Source organism: Mirounga leonina, unplaced genomic scaffold (assembly GCF_011800145.1).
Source record: "Mirounga leonina isolate KUSES-001 unplaced genomic scaffold, KU_Mleo_1.0 Mir_94, whole genome shotgun sequence".
In the NCBI taxonomy this organism is placed as follows: Eukaryota; Metazoa; Chordata; class Mammalia; order Carnivora; family Phocidae; genus Mirounga; species Mirounga leonina.
Window position 1 is genome coordinate 2,557,921 of NW_023270855.1, and position 18,682 is coordinate 2,576,602.

The following is an 18,682-nucleotide window of genomic DNA, read 5'->3' on the forward strand; positions in this document are numbered from 1 at the left end:
CCAAGCTGTAATTCATCCTTCCCCATGAAGACTCCCAGAGTGCATGGGTTGTTACAGATGCTCAGTAGAAAGGTGTAAAAAGTGTTTTCATTCAGTCAGGTGAGCTTGAGAAATACCACTCTGCACATTAGCAGAACAGTGAACCCTCCTTAGTACTCCCCTATTTTGGAAAGACAGAACATCCAGATATCACAGAAAACAAAGTTCAACACTGAGCCTATCATACCCACAGAAGAATGTTCAGAACAGTTCCTTTCTTTAGACCCCAAATTCCTGTAGTCAATTGTATTAGTCAAAACTCTTTTAGTAGCAAGAGATAGAAACCCCACTCAAACTGAGCATAGCATAGTAGTATGCAGTACAAACTGTTGTTAGAAAATTCCCAAACAACAATGGATTAAACAAGAAGAATGTTTATTTCTCATGTAATAATCCTATGGAACCCAGGAACGCAGCTTCCTTCAATAAGATTACTCACCCATCCTTATCACATGGCTTCCATTTCATGAGCCAAGATGGCTGCCCCTGCCTCCTCATAATGTCTACATCCTACATAAGGGGAAGAGAGGAGGAGGAGGGGGAGAGCATGTTCCTTTCCTATAGAGCAAGAGTCTAAAAACTATGGCCTGCAGGCCAACCACCTGTTTCTGTAAATGAAGTTTTACTGGAACACAGCCACACCCATTCATTCACATATGATTTATGACCACTTTCACACTACAAAGCAGGGTTGTGTAGTTGCAGCAGAGACTGGATGACCCACAGAGCCTAAACCACTTACCATGGGGAATATTCACAAAAAATGATGCCCACTCCCATTCTATTATTATGCAAGAGGTTCACACAAGGAAAAGCTGGGTGAAGGTGAGAGGGGCAAACTAGCAGCTCTGCAGACAGTCTGAGATGAGACAGGGACACTCTCTCCTATTTTTCCTAATTCTTCTGCAAATCTAAAGCTCAAATTAAAAATAAAAGATTTTTCAGGGAACCTGGCTGGCTCAATTGGAAGAACATGTGACTCCTGATCTCAGGGTTGTGAGTTTGAGCCCCACATTGGGTAAAAAGATTACTTAAAAATAAAATCTTAAGGGCACCTGGGTGGCTCAGTTGGTTAAGCGACTGCCTTCGGCTCAGGTCATGATCCTGGAGTCCCGGGATCGAGTCCCGCATCGGGCTCCCTGCTCAGCGGGGAGTCTGCTTCTCCCTCTGACCCTAACCCCTCTCATGTGCTCTCTCTCATTCTCTCTCTCTCAAATAAATAAATAAAATCTTTAAAAAAAAATTAATTAAATAAAATCTTAAAATAAATAAAATATTTTTCCAAGATATCATTAAGTGAAACACGGAGTTGGAGAAGGTCACTGGAACACATATAACAGACAGAGGACCTATATCCAAAATATATACAAAAATACAAATTAATGAGAAAAAGACAACACTGTAGAAAAATAAGCAGAAGAATTTGACCAGGAACTTCCAGAAGAATTATTCAAATGGCCAATAAGGATGAAAAGCATGCAATGACATTAATAATTAGGGAAATGTATATTAAAACCACAAGAAGATGCCACTATACACTCATCAATTGGCAAAACTTTTTGTCTCACAATACCAACTGTTGGTGAGTATATGGATCAATGGGAACCCTCATTCCCTGCTATAATTTGGTATAACCACTTAAGAAAACAGTTTGGAGGGGTGCCTGGGAGGCTCAGTCGGTTAAGCGACTGTCTTCGGCTCAGGTCATGATCCCAAGGTCCCGAGATCGAGCCCCACATCGGGCTCCCTGCTCCGCGGGAGGCCTGCTTCTCCCTCTCCCACTCCCCCGCTTGTGTTCCCTCTCTCGCTGTGTCTCTCTGTGTCACATAAATAAACAAAATCTTTTAAAAAAAAAAAGAAACAGTTTGGCATCATCTACCAAAGATATGTGTACCAAATGGTCTAGCAATTCCGCTTCCAGATATATATGCTAGAGAAATGTGAGCACATGTGCCCCAGATACATACACAAAAATGTTCATAGAGCTTTGTTTGTAATGACAAAAACTGAAAACATCCTATGTGGTCACCTATCAAGAGTAAAGACTTTTGCAAATACTACATGAATAAAACAACATCAGCAGGAATGGTGAAGTAAGAACCTCTAAAATTCCTCTCCTTTATAAATACAATGAGAACACTGGAAAAAAATGGTCAAAATCAATGCTTTGAAACTGATCCCATCTTCTTGGGATCTAGAAGTCCACATATACATGTAGGGCTACATACATGCCCAAAAAATACCTGAGGAGACTCTAAGCTCTCACTTCTGGCTGCTCATGAGACTGTGTGGAAACAGTAAGTGAAAGATAAGGTAAAGTTGCAAACTGCCTTCATGAGCACAGAAGGTGTGCCTGACATGCACATAGAGCCCCTCAGCAAAGATTGGGAGATTTAATGGTTCCAGGCATTTAATGAAATCTCTGTTTAACCATTAGCTAACCACTAAGCTAACTGATCAGAGACTTCACTGGCCACACATGACAAAGAACACTGACTTCACAGATTTCATTCATGAGAGTCACTAAACAAACAAACTGCAACAACAACAAACAGCAAAAACAAGTCCTGGGGAAGCAGAGGTCTGAACTCCAGAGTTGCCACATTAGATTACTTCAAATGTCCAGTTTTCCACAAACATTATGAGGTATGCAAAGAAATAAGAAAGTATGGTCCACACATTAGGGCAGGGAGGACATAAAGAGAAACTATACCTAAGGAAATAAAAACATTGGACTTACGAGACAAAGACTGTGAATCAGTTATTTTAAATATGTTGAAAGAACTAAGGCAAAGTATGAGAACAGGATAAATTCAAAGCAATCCACACCTAGACACATCATAATCAAGTGGACAAAAGGCAAACACAAGAAAATCTTGAAAGCAGCAAGAGAGAGATGATCTACCATGTACAAGGACTCCTTGATAAGCTAAACAACAGACTTCTTATCAGAAACCATGGAGGCCAGAAAGCAGTGGGATGCCCTCAAAAGGCTAAAAAGAAAAACACTGGGGCGCCTGGGTGGCTCAGTCGTTAAGCGTCTGCCTTCGGCTCAGGTCATGATCCCAGGGTCCTGGGATCGAGCCCCACATTGGGCTCCCTGCTCGGCAGGAAGCCTGCTTCTCCCTCTCCCACTCCCCCTGCTTGTGTTCCTGCTCTCGCTATCTCTCTGTCAAAAAAAAAAAAAAATCTTTAAAAAGAAAAACACTGCCAACCAAGAATTCATATGAACAAAATATCCTTCAAAAATGAAAACCATGGGAGCGCCTGGGTGACTCAGTCGTTAAGCATCTGCCTTCAGCTCAGAGTCCTGGGATCAAGCCCCACATCGGGCTCCCTGCTCTGCAGTAAGCCTGCTTCTCCCTCTCCCACTCCCCCTGTTTGTGTTCTCTCTCACTGTGTCTCTCTCTGTCAAATAAATAAATAAAATCTTTTTAAAAATATTAAAAAAAAAAGAAAACCATGAGTGCAGGACTGACTTCCAGCATGACGTGAGGAGCTCTACTGACCTCCGTGGTAAAACTGGTAAAGACTATAAAAACACAACCATTTAAAGCCTCTGGGAATGGCCATGAAGGCAAAGAACAAATGAAAAAACACCTATTCAACAAAATCTATGAAAACTCAGTAAGGAAAGCAAGAGTCTGAGGTATTCAAACCAAGACTGCTACCTCCCACCACCATCCTAGCTCAGCAAGGCAGAGACTCCACACCAGGCCACTGCAGCCAAGAACACAGGGCTTCTCTCCCATAATGAAAAGCCCAGGGGAGATGGCTTCACTGGTGAATTCTACCAAACACTAAAGAAGAATTAATACCGATTTTTCAGTAACTCTTCTCAAAAATAGAAGAGGAAGGAACACAACCCAACCCATTTTATGAGGCCAGTGTTACCCTAACAACAAAACTAGACGAAGACATCACAAGAGAAGAAAACTACAGACCAATATATTTTATGAATATGGAGGCAAATGTTCTCAGCAACATATCAGCAAACAAAAGCAAGCAACATATAAAAAGAATTATACACCATGATCAAATGGGCTATTTCCCAAGAATGAAAGTTTGGTTTAATATCCAAAAATCAATGAATGAAATAATAGAATAAAAATGAAAGAGAAATCAAGACTTTTCTAGATAAACAAAAACTACGAGAATTTGTCACTAGCAGACCTATACTATAAGAAATGCTAAAGGGAATCTTTTGGGCTAAAATGAAATGACAGTAGTGAGTAATTTGATTCCAGATGAAAAAACTAAGAACACCAATAAAAGTAACTACTTGGGTAAATATAAAAGACAACATAAATGTCCTTTTTGTTTGTAGCTCTTTTTTTCCTCTGATTTAAAAGACAACTTCATAAAGCAGTAATTGTACATATTAGGTGGATAAAAGTGCAAAAGTCGGAAGTTCTCTTTGTTTTGGTTTATGTTGTCCTGCATGAATGTTATTCATAAGTTTAAGGTAGGGATATTGTAGGGATGATATTGTGGGGGCACTCAACTCTTGATTTCAGCTCAGGTCTTGATCTCAGGATTGTGAGTTCAAGCCCTGCATTGGGCTCCATGCTGCGTGTGGAGTCTACTTAAAAAAAAAAAAAAAAAAGACAATATTGTAGATTTTTAATATGTTAGATAGTACTAGAAAAATAAGAAAAGCCTTCCTTATTTCATTTCTTCCACAATAAGACAATAACTTTTGTGCATTTGCACACCTGGGTGGACAAATCTTGTGTATTTCCCAAGGACAGAAACAGCACCTCCTCTAGGTACTGGATTCTCCCCCAGGAGGAGGAGGAGGAGGAGGATGTGATGATGAAGAAGAAAATTGTGACTTCCCCTTAACTAAGTGGTAAATACATCCCTGCTGGGGTGCTAACTAATAACCAATGTGGAAACTGATAATAGATATGAAGGTATTTTTTTACTTTAAAGAGAGGTCTCCTGAAGACCTGGAATACATCCACTTTCCAGAAACAGGAAGCTATCCTAATGGAATTGGAGGTGGTCTGATTGATGGTTTGAAGCAGATAGAGCAGGGAATGTTAGATATCTAAGATTCCTAAAATCACTGTTTATTTACAAATGTCTTACTTAGGAAATAGGTGCTATGGTGAATACCATAGAGATCTAGTTCTCCTCCTTCTTATGAAGACCCTGACTAGTAAGACCCCTGCAAGACAAGCCAGGCTTCCAGACTCCTGAGACAGAGCCAGAACTGCTTCCCAGAGCCTGCCCAACCTCAGTCAAGTTCCTGACTGAGAGAGCTGCTGGCTGGGTGGTACAAGAACACCATCACCATGACAACCCATCACCAGCCCCAGGTAAGGAACAAGGCTTCTTGGGCTGGCTTCTTCATATTGGGCCTATGGACTATGCTTCTCTGGAATGTCTCCATAACCACCTCTGTCTGCTTCACAAACCACCTGGGCATAATCCTCAACATATCGCTGGCCTTGTTTAGCTTAGTAGCTATGTTCATTCCTCATCTACTCCATGGTTGGCCCCTCTGGAGAGAAGTTTCCTTAGCTCTCATCAACAGTGTCCTGACCCAATACACCATGATGCCCCTATTGTCCTTTACTACTTTAATTTCTCCTTGCTCAGGAAGATCCAGTCTGTGTGGATCCTGGGCAGCCAAGTGGCCCTCCTGGTGATGGGGCACCTGGAGACCATGCCATTCTCCATCATCACCACAATCAAAGTCATGCCCTCCAACTCATTCAGTGCCACTTTGCAGAGCAGCCCATTCTCCTTGGTTGGTATCCTGACTGCCAATTACATGTTTCTTATAAGCAACCAGTGCCTGATGATCGTCTCCTCCCTGCCCATGACCAGTGCCTCTTCACAGCACCGCTGCATCAGACAGTGCCTTCAGCTACTTCTTCATGGTCTATGTGGTCATCCTCCTGGCCACCCTATTTCCTAGAGTTCTGCCACTACCACAAGCAGGTGGACCAGAGCAGCAAGGTGGACCATACACAGACAGAGAGGAAGAAATATTCAGCCCTCAGCCCACAGCCTTCCTCCAATACCCCTCAGCTGGTTCTCAGAAACATCACAGTCCTGGTTCCCATCTATCTACTTTGTCTTCCCTGGCACAGATAAGGCGTCCCCACCAGGTCCACCAACGTTAGGCCCAGTGTTGAGGGCACTAGCACTAGGGGAAATTACTTTATTCCTGTGTCCTATTCCTTGACTTTTTAAAAAGATTTTATTTATTTATTTGAGAGAGACAGAGATAGCAACAGATAGTGAGAGAGAGCATGAGTGGGGAGGAGAGGGAGAAGCAGGCTCCCACCTGAGCAAGGAATCTGATGCAGGGCTCGATCCCAGGACCCTGAGATCATGACCTGAGCTGAAAGCAAACGCTTAACCAACTGAGCCACTCAGGTGCCCCCTATCCCTTGACTTTTAACATCTCTGACTGGTTGGGCCACAACCCCATGGCTATGTGCAACTGGCCAGGGAGAGCCAGCTCAGTGCTGGCTTGAGTGGTGTTTCTGCCATGGATCTTGCTGTGTATGCTGTGATTGTGATGCACACCTACCTGGGATCTTCTAGCACATGGGGTAAAGGAGCGCAAGGGGGAGTTTCTGGGACGCTGGCAACATTCTCTTTCTTAAATTAGGTAGTGGTTACATAGACATTTGTGTTACAATAATTTACTAAATTGGACATTTATGTTTTATGCACTTTTTAATATACAATTCATGGTAAGAAAAATTTTTTGCATTAAAAAAAAAAAGTCTACATCCCTGATGGCACACCATACCCATACAAACTTCAGATCTACCTATGCGTGGACTACTTATTATACAGACTAGATTAACACTGGCCTGTTGAAGCTGCAATAGAAGAGTATTCTATTATTTGCAGCCACATGCATCATAATTATATGTGATCAATATAACCTTGGAGCTCATTCCATAACAGCCCTGCTTTGTTCTTTTTAAGAGCTGCATAGGGGCGCCTGGGTAGCTCAGTCGGTTAAGCATCAGACTGTTGACTTCAGCTCAGGTCATGACCTCAGGGTCATGGGATTGAGCACTGTGTCAGGCTCCAGCGCTCAGCGGAGAGTCTGCTTGACATTCCCTCCCTCCCTCCCTCCCTCTGTCTCTGCCCCTCTCCAGCCTGCGCACTGTGTCTCTCCTTGTCTCTCTAAAATTAAAAAAAGAGCTGTTAGTACTCTGTCACATAGATGTGTCATATTTTTTAAAGATTTTATTTATTTATTTATTAATTTATTTGAGAGAGAGTGTGTGCATGAGCAGAGGGAAGGGCAGAGGAAGAGGGAGAAACCGAATCCCCACTGAGCAGGGAGCCCCATGTGGGGTCGGTTCCAGGATCCTGAGATCACGACCTGAGCCAAAGACAGACGCTTAACCGACTGAGCCACCCCGGCTCCCCAGTGTGTTATATTGTTTAAACCAAACCAGTCCCCTATTGATGAACAATTAGGTTGTTTCCAGGCTTTCACTATTCAAACGATGCTGGTTTGTTACCTGTGTCTGTGCACATTTGGAACACACCTATAAAATAATTTCCTAAGCCTTTAAGTGGTTAAGTCATGGAAAGAATTAATTTTATGTTAAGACATTCCCAGCTTGGCTTCTAAGGAGGCTGTAAAAACGTACATTCCCTCCACCAGTAGGATTAACACAACACGCAAGGACCCTACACAAATGTGAATATTTCCTCTCCAAATTCCGCACGCCACGCCCCGCCACGCCACGCCACGTCACGCCCCCGATCGCTCACCGCGCAGGCTCAGATTCCACGCCAGCCTTGCCCCAGCTCGGCGTTCGCGGCGGGGCCAAGCGACGTCAAGGCCCCGCCCGAGCAGACCCGGAAGCAGAATCCCCAGCGGGTTAAAGCTGGAGTCACTGCTAGGGCACCAGCACCAGAGGGCGCGAGAGTCGCCTATGTTGGCTCATGCCTCCCTTGTCACGTCAGTGAGCCAGTCCGGAAATGGAGGGGTTCGCCGTACAAGATGGCTGCTTCCTTTGTGGTTGTAGGGAACACAGAGTTTTTCCGTTTTGAGAAACGCGATGATCTGAGCGCAGGGATTGCAATGCAGGCTTCTCGTAAAAGATGGCTGCCGCGGAGTTTCCCCGTGTCTTGACGGGGTAGGTGACCCAAAGTCCAAGATGGCGGCTCCCACTGTGAAAGCGGAGACAGCCGGAAAAATGGGAGCGTGCGAACGTGCGTCGGGGTGGGGGTCCGGCCCCGCCCCCGCCGCGGGTGGGATGGGCCTTGCACGCTCGGTCTTTGTGTGCGGGTGGAGTGGTTGGAGGAAGGGTCCCGTCCGGGGCCTCCCCGCCCTGCTTTTCCTGGGACTCAGTGTGGACTTAATGATACCTCGTTGTGGGCCGTAAGGAACTTTTCCCTGCCAACAACTAAGAAAGGGGGGCAGAGCGGGGATTCCTAGTAACCTCAAAATGATTCATGTAGACAAAAAGACAGCTTTTTCCTCTCCTAAGCCGTGAAACCAGAGAGTAACCAGGTGAAATTAAATTAGAGCCCATTTTTCCCCAAAGGAATAACTTGCCATTGCTAGAAAGAGCAAAGCAGCAGTTTACAAATTCCAAGATACATTACGTGAGAAAAAGCAAAGCACAGAAAAATGTCTATGGTTATAACATTGTGTTGTGTTTTGTTTTGTTTTGTTTTGAGACCCATATGGGTAGTCCTGGGGCTCCTGGCTGTCTCAGTAGGTGGAGTGTGAGACTTGACCTCAGGGTTGTGAGTTCAAGCCCCACCTTGGGTGTAGAGATTACTTAAAAATAAAATCTTGAAGGGCACCTGGGTGGTTCAGTCATTAAGCGTCTGCCTTCGGCTCAGGTCATGATCCCAGGGTGCTGGGATCGAGCCCTGCATCGGTCTTCCTGCTCAGAGGGAAGCCTGCTTCTCCCTCTCCCACTCCCCCTGCTTGTATTCCTACTCTCGCTATCTCTCTCTCTCGTCAAATAAATAAAATATTTAAAAAATAAATAAAATCTTGAAAAACAAAACAAAAAAGACCCACATGGGTTAAGATACAAAAGAGCTTGTGAGGGGGAGCAGAATATGCCACCCCAAAGTGTGCCTGCCACTTTGACATGTGGATTATTTTAAGCCGAAGTCAATCCAGACCTAGTATACTCAGGAAAATTTTTACCTCTCCCTTAACTGCCTGAAAGAATTTAAATAGGGGGACCTGGCCCAGAAAGAGAGCTATTACCAGGGTTAGCTTTTTATCTCAAGGACTTACCTGCATGGCAGGGCAAACATCTGCTTTTATCTTCGTGTGAATTGCCTTCTCCCATTTGAAGTCCCAAGCCCTTATCCCATTCCTTAGCTCAGAAATGGCATATAAGCCTCAACTGCCTGAGTGTCTTTGGGTTTCACCTTTTTATGGGGCTTCTGTATATACAAAATTAACCTTTTTCCCTATTAATGTGTTTTATGTCAATTTAATTATTAGACAAAGAACCTAGGAGGATGGAAGGAAAATTTTTCTGCCCTGACACTTGCCTAGGCATAAAACATCTCCATCTGAAACTGGTAACAGTAATTGCCTGGTCTAACAAAAGCAATAGATATGAAAAGGCGAGGAACAGGAATAGGAAGAAAGATAAGTTTTATAATTATTTAAATATATGATTTAATCACATGAAGTTCCTTTATGAGGTCATCATATCATTAAAAGACAATAGCAAAAATGGCATTTTTCAGCTGTAACTGAATTTAATAAAGATCCATGATATTCATTGTGTAAGGATAAAATTTTCAAGGTCAATATTACAGTACTTGCTGCAACGGCTCTATTCTATACCCATGTGACTACCTGAACCCTCTTGAAAGCTAGTTATATGGGGGGGGAGGGGTTGCTTTTTTGATTTGGGGTTTTGTATTGTTTGTTTGAAGGGTTTTTGTTTTTGTCTGTTTTTTGAGGGGAGGAGGGGGAACAGGAGGTGTGGCCTGGCAAATAGAAGACACTCAAGACCTATTTGTTGAATGAATGAATGAATGCATGCATGCCTTTCTACTATAAACACATATTCTTAGTGACATCTTCTGGTATATCTTCCTGTTTTTAGGGTTAGTATCATGGAAAACAATGGCAGCATTGAACTAGCATTCAAACCAAGTTCTTCCTTAAAATCATCCAGAAATGTGTTTCCAACACTCAAAAAATAAAGTAGTAGCAGTTCCAGAATTGGTATTGATCTTGGGAATCACGTATTTCAATGTGAAAGAAGGATCAATCCTCTGTCCTGAAATAATTGACCATTCCTGAGCCTTTGCCAATGTGCCAGGCACTGGACAAATGGGCACCTTTACACATACTACTCAGGGTTATTGGATGTATTAAATATGGTAATGTAATCGGTGTTTCACCAAGTTCCTAACCTGTACTAAATGCTCAATAAATGTTAGCAATTACTATTTCATGGCAACCCCAAGTTACAGTGCATTTTTGCCTCTGAGAACTTACGGGGGCTTTAAAAATATCCCAGTTGCTATAGGGATTTTATTATTATTATCATTATAGAGGCCACATGGTATGATGGAAAGAATTTGGCTTATTATGCATGTTTGAGTAAGTTACTTAACCTCTTTCATAGAGTCCCTGTGAAAATAATAGAAACAATATGTAAAGGACTTTATGCAAGGCATAGTAGGCACTCAATAAGTGGTCTCTAATTCTGTAGTATTTCAACGTCAGAGTTAAGGAACTAATACTGCACTCAGAGGCAGGAAAACTTCTCTGGTCAAGAGACAGGAGCAGGTGGCCACAGGGTGACAGTTACCACAGGAAGCTACAGGGAGAAGTTGGAGGGATGGCAGGTCCACTGGCTTCAGTGCCTCAGGCTTCCTGCCTCCATTGGAAAAATTGCAAGGTCTCCCCGCCCCAAGCGGATATGATCTGTGGGCCGTTTGCAGAGATTCCCCTTTGCCAACAGCCACCTGCGCTGTCCCAGCTCACAGTCACCTCTTTGGAGCATTTACAATGCCTCTAAGAGGCACCAGCCACTATTTCTGAGGCTCATTCCTCATACTCTAGTGTTTGCTATGAAGTGCCTATTGCATGTGCTTAATTATTTGAGAATTTTTAACTGTGGAAAAGTGCACATGAAATTTACTATCTTAACTTTTTTAAGTGTACAGTTCAGAGCAAGAATGGGTACAACAACAGTGAAGGATCGTGGGCTTGTAGTTGGTTGAATCCTTTTCACAAGGTTGACAACATCACACTTCAGAACCACATTAGATGCTTAGAATATTAGCTGCTCAAGGTTTGAAAGATATTTAACAGTCATCAAATCTAATTTCCCAGTGCTCTGGACATCTTGCCCACCACTTGAGTACTCAGTTTCTGCCTGCATTGCTCAAGGAGCAGGATGCTCTCTAACTCAGAGGACCTGTTCCATTTGTAGAGAGGTCTGGCTATGGGAAAGTATTTATTCATTTGGAGTCAAATCTGATCCCTTGCTCTGTTCCTCAGGGATGCACAGAATGTGTTTGTGCCCAATCCATGACAAGCAGTAAGGGACTTTAAGGTATCTACCCTGAACTCTTATGACCTGTTTTTTCGTAGCCCGGATCTTTTGTCCAAGCTCCTGACCTACACATCCCACGCTCTCCTGGTTCTCCACATGTGGCTATCCCACAAGTATCTCAGACTCAGTATTTCCAAAGCATGGACTGTTCTCTCCTCCTTCCTTATCCAGAACCCAGGCACAGTGCACATTGCTATTTGTCTCTGGTACAAGTACCAAACAAATGAGGGCTTGCTTTTTCTCTTTTGTACAGGTAGTTTAGATTTAAGCAAATGCAGCTACCCCATGGTGCCAACAAGGACCCAGACTCCTTCTGTGTTTTGACAGGAAACCCATAGTACCTTAGCCAAACAGAGATTTCCTTTTTCTCATGGATTGAGAAGTTCTGAGAAGTACAGTCAACCCATGAAAGCATTAGAGGCTGAAGCTACTTTTATACTTTTGGTCAGTTATCCATATCCTGTGTCTTTCATCTTCAGAGGTTTGGCTCCTCTGTCACATCCATGTTTCGGCCAAGGCGAACAGGAAGGGAAAATGGCAACCATACTTGCCAGCTCAGTTGGTCTTTCTTTTATGAACTATTCAGGAAGCTTCACTCAGCAACTGCCATTTCCACCTCATTGCCTAGAACCATGTCACCTGGCCTTCTCTAGGGAATGCTGAAAAACATGGTTCTTTAGCTGGGCATGTTGTTGCTCTGAACAAATCAGGGTTGTAAGAACAAAGAGGAGAATATAGATGTGAATAGTAATGTCTGTCACAGTAAAGCTTCGTTGAGCAACATGAATCATGTTTCCTAACTGCAGGATTTCTCAGAGCCTTTAAAATTCCAGGGAGAGATACTGTATGCATCCACAGAAAAAACTCTTTGCAATGGTCGTGTCTAAGGAATACTGTTTCATGGTACATGTTTCAGGAAGCACCGAACAAGCACAGTCTCTCTCCAATACTTTCAAAGAAAAATTTTATCTGAACCCAGGGTGGATTTGTTAAGGTATTTGTGTTACTATAATGTAGTAAGAATGACAGATTTAATGACTTTCATGAAAATTGTATCATTATTCTTTCCATTTCCCAATCCAAAAAGCTTCTGGTCATTTTCAGTATTTTTTCTCTTTCACAGTACTTAGTTTTCTTCCCTGAACTCTTGCAACCGAATCTTCACCCTTAACATTTTTTTAAAGATTTTATTTATTTAGAGCGCATAAGAGTGAGAGAGTGAGCACGAGCAGGGAGAGTGGCAGAGGGAGCGGCAGAGGGAGAGGGAGAGATCCCAGGACCTAGAGATCATGATCTGAGCTGAAGGCAGACGCCTAACCGAATGAACCACCCAGGTGCCCCTCTGCTTAACATTTTTGAGTATTTTTTCTAGTGTTTTTTTGTATGCATGGGTATATGTATTTTTATAAATAGTTGAGATAATATGTGCATATATATATAAACATATATAAAAACATATATATATATATATATATATATATATATACATACATACACACATATACATATATGCAGCAGCAAGAATGATGTTTTGGGTTTGTTTTTTTTTTTCTTTCTATTCCCCATTCTAAGACTAGGAATACACTGAGATTAATACAAGAGGAAACTTTTTGGTCACTATGGTAGGCTCTGTTGGTTGATATTCCTCCTTTCTCTTGGCTGAGGCACAATGGTTAGAAAGCTCAGAGTTAAGAAATATATACAGCTACTATGACAGAGATGCAAAATAATAGTTACTTTATTAAGATGAAAATGTGTTAGGGTGCCTGGGTGGCTCATTCGATTATGTGTCTGCCTTTGGCTCAGGTCACGATCCCAGAGTCCTGGGATCTAGCCCTACACATGCAGGGAGTCTGCTTATCCCTCTCCCTCTGCCTGCCACTCCCCCTGCTTGTGTGTGCTCTCTTGCTCGCTCGCTCTCTCACTCTCTATCTCAAATAAATAAATAAAATCTTTAAAAAGAGAAGAAAATGTGTCTCCACATGAAAGTCCAATCTTGGCTCCAGTGGCCAAAGCAAGATGGGTCAAAGTCAGAGTAGTGGTGGTCATGGTCCTGGAGGTAGCAAGACGGATGACGAGGGCAAGAAAAAGAAGTATGAACCTTGTGTACCAACTAGAGTGGGGAAAAGAAGGAAACAAAGGGATCAGATACTGCCAGCAAACTGCCACTGGTGACGCTCACATTCAGTGCCAGTTAAAATTACTGAAGTTAGAGGAGGAAGAATTCATTAGAAATCAGGAATAAATGAAGCCTGTAGGAGAAAAGGGGAGAAAAGATCAAAGGTGAATGATCTGAGGGTAGCCAGTTCCTACCCAATGTTGGTAGGAACCTTGGAAGAGGTCACTGATGATCAAAGACACGCCATTGTGTCTACATCTGTGGGCTAAGAACATCACATCAGCATTCTTTTCATGTGTAGACAACAATCTGCTGGAACCCAGCTGCTCATTCCTGCTCAGCCACAAGGTGCATGCTGTGAGAGGAGTGACATGGATCTCCTAGTCACAGCGATGAAGTTGAAAAGTCTCTCCAGGAACTCTATGCTGTAATTGGGGGGTTGGACATCCAAATCAGGGAATTAAGGAAACTGTGAGTTTCCTCTTGCTCATTCTGAATATTATGGGGGAAAAATGGGTATAAAGCCTCCAAGGGAGTCATTTCTCATGGCCCACTTGGCACAGGCAAAACCTTACTAGCCAAAGCAATAGTGAACCAAACCTCAGCCACTTTCTTGAAAATAACTGGCTCTGAATTATTCAGAAGTACCTAGGTGATTGGCCCAAACTTGTCCAGGAATTGTTTCAAGTTGCTGAAGAACATGTATCATTCATCATTTTTATTGATGAAATTGATGCTATTGGGACAAAAAAATATTACTCGAATTTTGGTGGTGAAAGAGAAATTCAGCAAACAATATTAGAACTGTGGAAGCAGTTGAATGGATTTAATTCAAGGGAAGACGTGCAAGTTATCATGGCCACAAACCGAGTAAGAAATTTGGATCCAGCACTTATCAGATCAGGCCACATGGACAGGGAGAGTAAGGTCCCCCTGCCCAGTGAAAGGACAAAGAAGTCTGATTCATGCAAGCAAGATGATGCTGGTTGCTGCTGATGTAACCCTAGATGACTTGATCGTGGCTAAAGATGACCTCCCTGGTGTTGACATCAAGGCAACCTGTACAGAAGCTAGTCTGATGACCTCGAGAGAACGTAGAATGAAAGTAACAAATGAGGACTTAAAAAAAAAATCTAAAAATGTTTTTATGAAAAACAAGAAGGCATCTTTGAGTGGCTCTGTCTTTAGTGAACTACAGTTGCCTTCAAAGAAATGGTTAGGAGTGTCGCAGCGCCTCAGAGAGATATGATTGGGGAGGTGTCCCAAAGAAATACATATTCCAGTTGACCTTTCTTAGCAAAACATCCTATGTATCTTTAAAAATGTTTTTTATTCAAGTATAATTAACATACAGTGTTATATTAGTTTCAGGACTATGATATAGTGATTCAATAATTCTATACATTACTCAGTGCTCATCATATTAAGTGTATTCTTAATCCTCTTTACCTATCATCCTTTGTATCTTTTAGAACATGTGTAGGATGCCCTTTGGGCTGCCTTCATCTTTTGGTCATGTGCAATGCTCTCTTTCAAATAAAGTGTGCTCTTTCTCAAAAAAAGAAAAGTCCAAGCTTTTTCAACAGCTTTTTTTTTAAATTTCATTTATTTATTTGAGAGGCAGAGAGACAGAGAAAACGCAGTGGGAGGGGCAGAGTGAGAAAGAGAGAGGGAAAGAGAGAAGCAGACTCCCTGCTGAGCAGGAAGCCCGATGTGGGGCTCGATCCCAGGATCCGGAGATCATGACCTGAGCAGAAGGCAGATGCCCAACCAACTAGCAACCCAGGTGCCCCTTTTAACAGCTTTGATTCAAGAAATCAATAGGTACCTAGGTCCCATCAGTCTTGTTCTTTGTCATCTCTAAGGAGTTGTCATCATCTAAATAGTCTACAGCTGGTTGCCACCACATCCAATTCTAGCCAGTGGAAAGTGGGGAGAGAGAGAAGGAGCTCCTTATTTTTAAGGATATGACCTAGAAGTTTTTCACCCATTGGCCACCACTGAGTGCCTTTATTCTGAGCATCTGTGTATTCAGGTAAAAATTTGAGGATCCTGTTAGAGTAAGAAGGAGGCCAAGATCTTTGCCTTCCTAAAGTTTATATTCTCTTTGGGGGACACGAGGAAAAAACAAATAACATGTTAGGCAATGACAAATGCTAATAAGAAAAAAAAGCAGGGTAATGGGATAGAGATGAAAATGGCACTTTAGATAAGGTGCTCAGGAAAGACTTCATTGAGAAGGGGATGAATAATCAGAGATATGAAGGCAGTGTGCTTCTGAAAGAAGGAATAGCAAGTATAAATGCTTTGAGTTGGGAATGTGTTTGGCATGTTTGAGAAATAGCATGGTGTGGGCAATGTTGCTAGAATTTGTTGAAATCAGAAAAGTGTAAACCAGATCATGTAGAGCCCTGCAGGCTACGGTATTTTTATTTTTTTGAAAGATTTTATTTATTTATTTGAGAGAGAGGATGAGAGAGCACAAGCAGGGAGAGCGGCACAGGGAGAGGGAGAAGTAAGCTCCCCTGCTAAGCCGGGAGCCCGATGCAGGGCTCCATCCCAGGACCCCTGGATCATGACCCCAGCTGAAGGCAGACACTTAACTGACTGAGCCACCCAGGCACCCCTGGGTTTATATTTTTTGAAGATCACTAATTTAACAAGTTATAAAGCTTATATACTGTGGATCAAAGTCTTAAATGTATGAGGTAAAACGATAAAACTCTTAAGAGAAAATAGGGCAAAAAGTTTTGGCAATGGATTCAACGGTGATTTTGTGAATATGAAACAAAAGGCATAGACAACAAACTGGGACTTCATCAAATTTAAACATAGAATTACCATATGATTCAGCAATTCCACTTATGGGTATATTTCCAAAGAATTGAATGTAGGTATTCAAACACTTATTTGTATACCAATGTTCATAGCAGTATTATTCACAAGAGCCAAAAGGTGGCCCAAATGATGGACCCAAATGTCCATCAGTGAATGAATAGATAAAATTTAGTGTATGCATACAATATTATAAAAGATAACTCATCCTTAAAAAGGAAGGAAATTCTAACACATGCTACAACACTGATGAACTTGAGGGAAGTACACTAAGCAAAATAAGCCAAAAGGATGAAAGAACAAATATTGCATGTGTTGGGAGGAAGAACTTATATTCTACCCTTCTAGGTTCTTTAGCTGGTAAATTGATATAAAACAGATTAACAGGAGGGGCACCTGGGAGGCTCAGTCAGTTAAGCGTCTGCCTTCGGCTCAGGTCATGATCCCAGGGTCCTGGGATCAAGCCCCACATTGGGCTCCCTCCTCGGCGGGGAGCCTCCTTCTCCCTCTCTCCCTTTGCCTGCCTGTCTGCCTACTTGTGAGCTCTCTCTCTCTGTCAAATAAATAAATAAGATCTTAAAAAAAAAAAAACAGATTAACAGGAGAAAAACATTCAATTACATACATACAGAAGCCCATCAGTTGAGGTTTTTATGCCATCCTGAACTAAGGAATGCGATAGGGGCCTAGGGCTTCAAAGGGAAGGAGGGTGACAGGACAATAAGAAGAACAAATGTTTGGTAATTAGATGTTTGCCCTGCCATATAGATAGGTCTTTCAAATAAAAGTTGATCTCTGGTTACGGCTGTCTTTCTGGGTCAGCTCGCCTATCTAAATTCTTTAGGTGATTTGGGAGAAATAAAAGTTTTTCGTGAGTCTACCTTCAACTCAAAATAACCCACAAGCCAAAAGGGCATGTTTTGGAGTCACATAATTTGTCCCTCGCCTCAGTCCCACCTTGGAAATTTCCCCAAGAAGTTTCACAATCCTAAAATTGAGTTGGTAGATTGCTCCATCTCACTGAACCATTCTCTTAATACTGAGAATAGGTCAATTCAGTTAAACAGTTGTATCTCATTTCAGGAGGTGGTGATTCAGGTGGGCTCCCAAAGTTAGGGCTGTGGTACAAGAGGCATTTCTATGGAAACAAAAGAAAAACAGGATTAATGATTGGAGCAGATTATAATCCCTGTTTCTGAATTCCAAAGGCAGTGAGACTGGAAGATTCCTAGGTGTCGGCTCAAAGTATTTTCAGGCAGAGACAATCTCGCAGATTTTTCTTGTTTGTAGCTTGAATGTCATTGGTGATATCACTGAGGACCCACACCGCAACAGGCCTGATGGTCCATACATGAGCTGTTGTGGTGATTTCTCTGAAGTTTATATCAAGTTGTCCAACTGTAGCTTGCGTGGCTTCAGAAAAATGGCAGTTTTAGTTCTCAAGGATTCCATGTCAGAGGGTGGGAGGAAAACTGGAAACATTAGTTTGGAGAGTTGAGCCAAATATTGGAGGAAACTAGAAAAATTCAGGATCCGGGCGCCTGGGTGGCTCAGTCGTTAAGCCTCTGCCTTCGACTCAGGTCATGATCTCTTTATCCATTGATCGGATCGAGTCCCGCATCGGGCTCCCTTCTCCGCAGGAAGCCTGCTTCTCCCTCTCCCACTCTCCCTGTTTGTGTTCCCTCTCTCGCCATGTCTCTGTCAAGTAAATAAATAAAATCTTTAAAAAAAAAAAGCTTTTAAAAAAAAGAAAAATTCAGGATCTAGTCCAGTTTACAGATAGAAAACAAAATCTCAAAGACAATTAACAGCACTAGAATTTGATATCCACAAAGGTGTATTACTGAAACATAATTTTTCTCTCTACAATCACCCCCATTTTTATCAAAGATAACCACAGCAAGACTAATGCATCTGCAAACCAAGTCTAGTTTTAATCAACTTGGCCTGATCATTTACATAAGTGCATCAAGAATAGTGATTGACCATATAGGCTCTTTTAAATCTACTTTGCTGGAACTTTTCATAAGGAATCTCAGATTGAACTTTTATTTATTTTTTTAAAGATTTTATTTATTTATTTGACAGAGAGAGCCAGAGAGCACAAGTGGGGGGAATGGCAGAGGGAGAGGGAGAATCAGGC

At 42.3% G+C, this 18,682-nt stretch overlaps 1 pseudogene; it reads left to right on the forward strand.

The window, feature by feature from the left end:
• Positions 1–13,604: 13,604 nt before the first annotated feature.
• On the forward strand, positions 13,605–14,953 carry LOC118005430 (annotated as a pseudogene).
• Positions 14,954–18,682: the final 3,729 nt, after the last annotated feature.